The sequence below is a fragment of the Rhodamnia argentea genome, chromosome 5 (genome assembly GCF_020921035.1).
Source record: "Rhodamnia argentea isolate NSW1041297 chromosome 5, ASM2092103v1, whole genome shotgun sequence".
In the NCBI taxonomy this organism is placed as follows: Eukaryota; Viridiplantae; Streptophyta; class Magnoliopsida; order Myrtales; family Myrtaceae; genus Rhodamnia; species Rhodamnia argentea.
Window position 1 is genome coordinate 22,895,595 of NC_063154.1, and position 8,134 is coordinate 22,903,728.

The 8,134-nt window shown below is 40.8% G+C and overlaps 1 long non-coding RNA gene across 1 annotated transcript; it reads right to left on the minus strand.

Moving 5' to 3' along the window:
- Nucleotides 1-867: 867 nt before the first annotated feature.
- On the minus strand, nucleotides 868-4,290 carry LOC115728209. The gene is made up of 3 exons (XR_004013793.2): nucleotides 4,238-4,290; nucleotides 1,561-1,564; nucleotides 868-1,230 (listed from the first exon to the last, which is right to left on the minus strand). It is a non-coding gene; the product is annotated as an uncharacterized LOC115728209 (long non-coding RNA).
- Between the last annotated feature and the right edge of the window lie 3,844 nt (nucleotides 4,291-8,134).

The window sequence follows — 8,134 nt, forward strand, 5'->3', positions numbered from 1 at the left end:
TACATTGACTGGGTGAGTTTAATCTTAATTGTAGGGGCATTACCTCTGTAGCCTAGCTATTCCTCGGCTTAGGAAGAGGACACTGTGGAGGCTAATGTTGCGGGAGTGGGAGGTAATGGTACTGGTTTTGATCTGTGGAAGGGTTGCTTTCTAGTTGGGGCATCAGTATCATTGTCCTTTTTATTCACAGAATCTCTAAGATAGTTCTTTATTTTGCTAATGATTTGAGTAAAGCACTGCAAAATTGTATATAGTTGGAACTTCGTTATAAAGAAGAGGGTTCTTTATTTTTATTTATTTATTCATTTATTGCAAAAAGAAGGGTTTTTTGTTTATTTGAAAAGGTGAATTTCACTACCGTGACTATGTGTCAAATAATATCCAAACAAATCGATTAGAAATTTTGCAATTTTAAAAGCAAGTACATCAGCTTTGGAGTAGTTGAGGCGATTAAGTTGCTTTTTTTTTTGTCCCTTAATGGTTGTAAAGAGTTGTGATAGGGGAATGGACCTTCGTGGAATTGTAGTTCCATACAAAGTTATGTCATACTCTTATTTGTTAAATGTCGGGAATTATTACGTTGCCACAAATAAAAATAAAAATCAAATATAGTATTTGATAGGCCAAATTGTTGTGTGATTTTGGTATACTAATGAGATGTTAGTGGGTTAATTAATTTTTTTTTTCCTGATTCATGTAAGTTATGATCAAATCTACCATAAATCTTTGTTCTAACTACTCTTTTAGTATTACAACTAGATATATGCACTGCACAATGTTTAAATTTCTTTTTACGACAATATTTAGACATAAATTGTTGTCGCTAAGGAATATATATTTTTTTTTATATTATCAAAAGCGGGGAAGGAGATTCTGATTAAAACAGTGGTACAGGCCCTACCGCAATATGCGATGTCAATTTTCAAGATCCCGATATCCATATGCAAGGCCATTGAGCAGAGAATAGCAAATTTTTGGTGGAAACAAAACCCTTCAAAAGCAGGGATGCATTGGAAGAAGTGGGATGTGCTGAAATGCCGTAAGATAGATGGCGGCTTGGGATTCAAAGATCTTCTTTCTTTCAACAAGGCTATGCTAGGCAAACAAGCATGGAGACTTGCTCACAACCCCTCATCATTATGGAGCAAAGTTTTTAAAGGGATTTACTTCCAAAATTCAGATGTATGGAATGCAAAGAAAGGGAATAGACTGTCATGGGGTTGGCAAAGCCTACTTGTCACGACCCGAACCCTGCGAGCTTGTCGACATCCCACCTGGCCACACTTATGTACAGTTCTCCAGGATCCAAAGGCCAACAAATTCATGCGGAAGCAAAAACAAATCCCCGTACAGAAACAATTAACATCACGATGACTTGGGACGGTAAAACAAACTTATGTACCTATATACATAACTGCTACAAACTCATCAGCCTAGGGCTTCAGGGGCCACTGTACAAGCTCGTGACCACCTAACAAAAGACACGTGGTCGAAGCCCGCTACACAACCAAAACAAAGTACTCTACAAAAGTCGAGAGGTCAACTATCCTAAGCCTCAACCTCGCTATCTCAAGTGGCTACTCAGCTTCCGAAGGCTCCACCATTTCTCCTGGCGTCTCAATCTCCGGGTCGGATCATTGCAGCAGAGGGTCTGAAAAACAACGAACCCACGACGGGGTGAGATAAAAATCTCGGTAGGAAAATCTCTAACCCTAGATCAGGTCGCTAGTGCCTCCGACACAATCTAGGCGAGCAACAATTTCCAATAACTCTTTCTTTCTTACCCAAAAATTCCCAATTAAATTCCAGAAAATTCCATTCTTTCTCCGAAAATTCTCACAACTTCTCAAATATTCTACGTTACTCCCATCTCGGCGTTCCACGCCTCAGTCCGACAATAAAATATTCTACGTACCGGGCCCATTTTTAACACATCCGTCCATAATATAAATATCCACATTACTCGAAAATATTCCACGTCACTCCGAATATTCCACGTTACTCCAAAATATTCCACGTCACTCCAATATTCCACGTTACTCCAAACATATTCCACGTCACTCTAGAATATTCCACGTTACTCCAAAAATATTCCATGTTACTCCACCGCCATCATAAGTTCATGAAATTGAGCCTCGGACCTTTATGGAACACGGCTCTATATATATCGGGTCTCCACATAGAATACGACCCACGGATCTCGGTCTCGACACATAGGAACACGACCGATCAGTCTCGGACAATTAGTCGAACACGACTCACTTTGGTCTCGGACGACTTAATTGAACACACTTTCTTGCTTTCTGGTCTCGACAATCGACGAATACGGCTCACTTTGGCCTCGACGACTTGATTGAATACGACCCTCACATTTCCTGGTCTCGACAATCGACAATACGCTCACTTTGGCCTCGACGACTTGATTGAATACGACCCTCACATTTCTCGGTCTCACAATCGACGAATACGGCTCACTTTGGCCTCGACGACTTGATTGAATACACCCTTCTCTTTTCTCGGAATAGATCGGGACCACGTGATTCACTCACGTTAGAGAATTAATAATTCGGGATCACCCATTAATTCACACTAATCCAAATATTAATCCAGACTACCCGATCGTTAATACTACCAAAGTATCCAATCCACGCCATGCGACCATATTATGCTAACGTAGCAATTTATAAATCACGTGTCATTAAAATTATACTAACGTGGAAATTTATCACCGAACAATAATAATTTTCTAACATATAATTAATTCACGACCATAGTACTATACTATAACAATGTCACATTTAATTAGCACCGTGGCATAACGACTTTATGTCACATAAAAGTAACCCTAGTTAATATATTAACTAACCATGGTTCAAAAATTAACTAGAGTTAAATACTAACCTAACCATGATTAAACTATAGCATAAAGTAACTCTAGTTAGGCATAAAGTAACTAGGGTTGGTAGGGTAACCATGGTCAAACTTTGACCAAACAAATATCCTCTTGCAATTACTATTCATTGCAAGAACAAGCATATCTCACCTCCATTTCTGCAATTTTCGTCCAGCCCTCCACAAGCCCAAATCCAACACTTTTCTTCATCAAAATTACAATTTCATGGTCTTTTAGCAACCTAACCACCTAATTTAGGTTTAGAAACAATCCTACCTCAAAACTCGAAAACGTCCGTTGAACGGTTGAGGAAAAGCCCGAACTAATCGGCGATTCCGGCATCCTTGCACGGCCGGCGACTCGGCGACGATCTAGCGACTCCAAGCGCTCCAAGCGACACCAAAGAATGCTTGAAGAATTTTCGCAATGGAGGGTGAGAGAGGGTGTTCGCCAAGTGAGGGAGAGGGAGAGGGAGAGTGAGCTAGAGAGAAAGTGAGCTGGAGAGAGAGAGAGTTCTTGGATAATAAGAAGAAGAGGCCAATATAATAATTAATATATGTTAATAATAATTAATTATGCCCACAAAATCAAGAGAAAAAATAAAATAATTATCTCCCTCATTGACTAGTCAATCTCGGCCAAAAGGGGAAATGGCCACAATACCTTCGTTCCAAGTGAAAATAGGGTATTTTTCGAGGGCAAATGGGTCCTTTCCCATACCCATCCAAATCTACTTTTCCGAACCTCTTTGGGGTGAACGCGAAGGAATTTACATAGGATGAGGAAACGTCCAAAATTTTTATTTATTGAAACCCCTAGGTCCACGTCAAATTCAAGCTCGATTCATGACCAATCTCGATCAATAGAATTTTCAGCGTATCTCAAACTAACGGGCGGCTTTTAGGAGTTACGCTATCGACCCGTGATTAAAATCACGTTTAAGAATTACTCGAGCCATGGCGACCTTGGTTGTCATTTAATTGCAGGGTCAATCACTAGTCCCGATGGACATGATCGTTAGAAAATAATTTAGGGACGTTCGGAACCCATACGAGGTCAAACGGAATCACCCGTGATCCAACCGTAGGGTATTATCCAAATCGTTCTTAATCATTCTAGGATCGCCTATATTGGTCCGAATATTCCTCGACAATTTTCATGGCCAAAGAGTCAATCCAGGATCAAGTTCTTAGGTCCACGTACTTGATTTTCCTAGCTAGCCATTCCCATTTGGTTAGTCGTCGAGAGGGATCAACTCCGAGTGAGATTAGTGAAATACATCAATAAGACCTTTCATTTATTCAAAGCTTCGAAAGTGGGTCGGAATTCAGGATGTCACACTACTCGTGGGTAGAGACGCGATTAGCTCGGAGGTTCGTTGGGCTGTTGGAAATGGGCAGAATATTAAGATTCGGGAAGATAAATGGCTTTCATCCGGAGTGATAGGAGGCCCGGCTATGAGATGACCCAAAAGTTGTAGCCGACCTAATAGACTTCGAAATGAAACGTGGAATGAGCAAACGAGGAATCTCTTCTCGGAAACTACGATCCAAGAAATCATGGCTACGCCATTATGTCCTAACTCAGGGTGACAAGCTAACTGGACAGCAACAAGCGGGAAATATTCTGTCGAGTGGCTACCAAAAATTTTCACGAAACACAGCTACCCAAGCAACCTCAAACCTCGGCTTCGTATCAGCCCCTAGCCTATGGTCGGCTATTTGGCAACTTCCTAACCCCCAAGATCGAAACTTCATATGGTCAACATGCCACAATGCGATCCCAATAAAATCTGTCCAAGCGAAAAATATTACCCGACCCGCTTTGCCCAATCGTCGCGAAGCCCCAAGCGTTGAACACCTCCTGTTGTGCAAATGGACAAAACAAATTTGGTCGACTCGAGACTAAACCTGAAGATCACACCAATGAATATTCGAGGTTCGATAAGTGGCTAAACGAAGTCCTTAACTCGATCGATACTCCCGAGCCCTGGCTGGTGGCAAAGCATCGTGGGTCATCGGAAAGGCGAAATGGTTTCATATTTAGTCGTCGCCACCCGAAACCGGATACAGAATTGAAGAGGCGAGTCGATCGAACAACTACGAGCCTGGGCTACAATGGAAGAACAAGAGGAGCGAGAAAGAGGTACCGAGCGTTGGTCCACCCAAGCCCGGATGCGTGAAGGTAAATGTTGATGGCTCCGGATCAAGGCGATTGGAAGGATCGTGGCTGTGTGAGTCGAGATGAAGCTGGTGTTGTCATTGACGGTTTGCAAGGTCGGTTCGTGCCCTCTCGGCCATGGAATGCGAAACCCTAGCTTTGAAGGTGACTGTCAGTCTCGATGGAGGAGAGAGAAGAGAGGCTTAGTCAGTGCAAGTGGTTCCCAAAGTCTTCCGTTGCAGCAAGTTGAAGTACAATCGTACTCTCTTGTGTGAGTGTCTAAAGAAGCCGGAGGAAAGCCCATGGGCTGTTCGGCACCTCATAGACGAATGCATCGATGTTGGGCCACCTTCAGGAGTCCAGTGAAAGCTATCCCCGAGAGGCAAATGGTGTGGCTGATTGGATCGCCAAGACACATAGAAGAAAAGCGTTGCCTTCAAATTGGCTCATCAACTTCCCCCAACCACTTTGGGATTTATATCTTATTTTACTAGCGACTGTAATTCTGACTATGGATGAATGAATAGCAGTTTCTTTTCGACCAAAAAAAAAAAAAAAAGGAATATATTTTTTGCTCATTGATTTCTATAACTGACATCATCATGAACTTGCCACCAATTTCTATCATTACACCCCTCACAGAATCTTTAACTGTTGTAAATCACAGACTTTAACCCTTCTCTATTTAGTAAACAATTAAATCACATGCAATTGGACTATTATGGAAATCAATCAATAGATGGGTTAGAGGGACAAACCAATGCGAAACACCTCAAGGAACCATCACTCCTGAACGAGACGGGCCATTTCCTCGTCATTGACCACCAGCGGACATGGCAGGGACACAAACATGAATACACATAACAAAAACACAAGGAAAACCAATGGTCAGATTCATTTGTAATAACCATGACACGTGACAGGAATCGAATTGAACATTAACAAAATGATTAATTTACATCAATATTTTCTCAGATCATACAAAATGATAGAGTTATTTTGCAGCCATGTCTAAGCGGCATTTCAACAAATAGTATATGGACATTGAGTATGCTGAATCTAACAAAAAAAAATCAAAGAAGCTTTCTCGGTTAAACCCAAACTGGAACGGAAATATCATCACGAACAATAAAGTAACGACTCAGATTCTGATGATTTACACATGAGTGACCCGAACACATCTCGGTTTATGTCTCCCAGAAACCAGACAAAACAGAGGAGAGTGAAATTACCTAATTAGAAAAATAATAGAGGTGATTAGATCAAAAGTAAGAGTTTCGGTCATCACCCATGGCCAGGATTACAGCCAACGGACGAGTCACAGGCTCGATATGTCGTCACTTCAAGGTTTCTCATTGTCGAAACAGAGTATAAGCAGAGCATGTTCCGCGGTTCCTTAAACACAGTATCATGAGCATCAGCCAGCAGTGACCATCGGCAACAAATGGTGATGGAAGGCTGGTCTTCGTTGCCGGCGGATGTGATGGCTGAGGGGAGGAGGAACCAAGGAGCAGTGGCGCACGACTGTCCATTTCTGCCAATGCGCTGCCCCCTCACCCGCCACACGAGAGAGAGAGAGAGAGAGATATTTTTCTTGTTTGTTGTGCCTCCTCTATCTTCTCTCGGGCGACTAGTTATGGGGAGAACTCGAGAGCGAGATTTTTCGGTTCCGTTCTCCACGCAAAACAGAACAGATTCTCTCTGTTACGATCGTGTTTGACTCAGCCATGGAACCCACATTTCCTCTGTTCTCTCTCCTTCCCTCCTCTCCCCTCTTTCTTTTTGCTTGCTTACATGGCTGAGTCAAACAAGATCGTAACAGAGCGAGAGACATTGGGAAACATCTTACAAATTCGAAATTCAAAAGATCATGAAAAATTTACTTGGTTGCTTTTCTGTAAACTCACAAAAATTTTACTTGATTGCTTCTTTTCCAGCGAAATCAAATTCGCAATTCAAAAGATCATGAAAACATTGTACAAATTTATGTGATAGATTTATACCTTATGACTCAATATAAAAATAACACATAATGACGGATTGATGCTACACCGGAGTATGTGGTGCTTAGTGAGAGGCAATTCAATTAGAATTAGATGTCAACATAAGCTTAGAAAATAGAGACGTTTGGATCCATTTGATCAAGAGTACGTTGGATTACGGCTACTTGTAGAACCCCAGTGTGAAGAGAAAATGAAAACATCAAAAGCCTAATATAATTACATAAAATGCTTTTTAGTGGTAAAATTTAACACTTTTATTTTTATTTCGATATGAGTTCTATATGCATACATTTTTCTCTTTGTCCAGCTTAGTTAGTTTCAACAAAAATTGGTAGTAGATAAATTGCTATTAGCTATTGAACATGTCCACATATAAAGGGTCGTTGCATTAAATGCATTCAGTATGCAAAAGTCAGTTTTACTAATGCAGATTATATTAGATTAAATGATTATATATGATGCATTAATCACGACAAATGCAACACCCCATGGGATTTGCTTTACTCATAAGTTTTAAGTGTTTTATGCTACCTTGATTGTGATAATCGTCTTTCATCATCCAGTTTTATTACTTTGACGAGAAACATATTCATTTTTTAGTGTTAAACCATTACATAGTTTCGTCGAAGGAGGCTGATGCGGACATGGATTCAGTTTTCCATTTCTATTATATATGATCGGGTCCTTTTATTCATAAGCAAAGCCATCTCTTAAAACCATCTCTTACTTTCAAGATGAGCACTTTTGAATTATTTAAGCTTTTCTCTAACTAATCATCTTCACTTAATCTAATTTGAACACCATATTTTAAAAGGCGTGAGATTTCGTGAGACCATTATCAATTGCTTTAAAAATTTTAGCTATTAAATGTAGTAATATTAGAATTTGGAGGAGAGATCTAGACTCAAGATGAGATCACGGGAGGGAGGCATCGAGCTTGAGCGAGAGGGATTGAGAGAGCCGTGAGTCACGACTTGAGTGAGGATCTGTCTGTGATTGTGAAACTGAGCGTCATGAGAGGGGAAAGGAAAGAGGAAATCGAGTGCTGTGTGTGGGGTCTCTTTATTTCTTTAAAAAA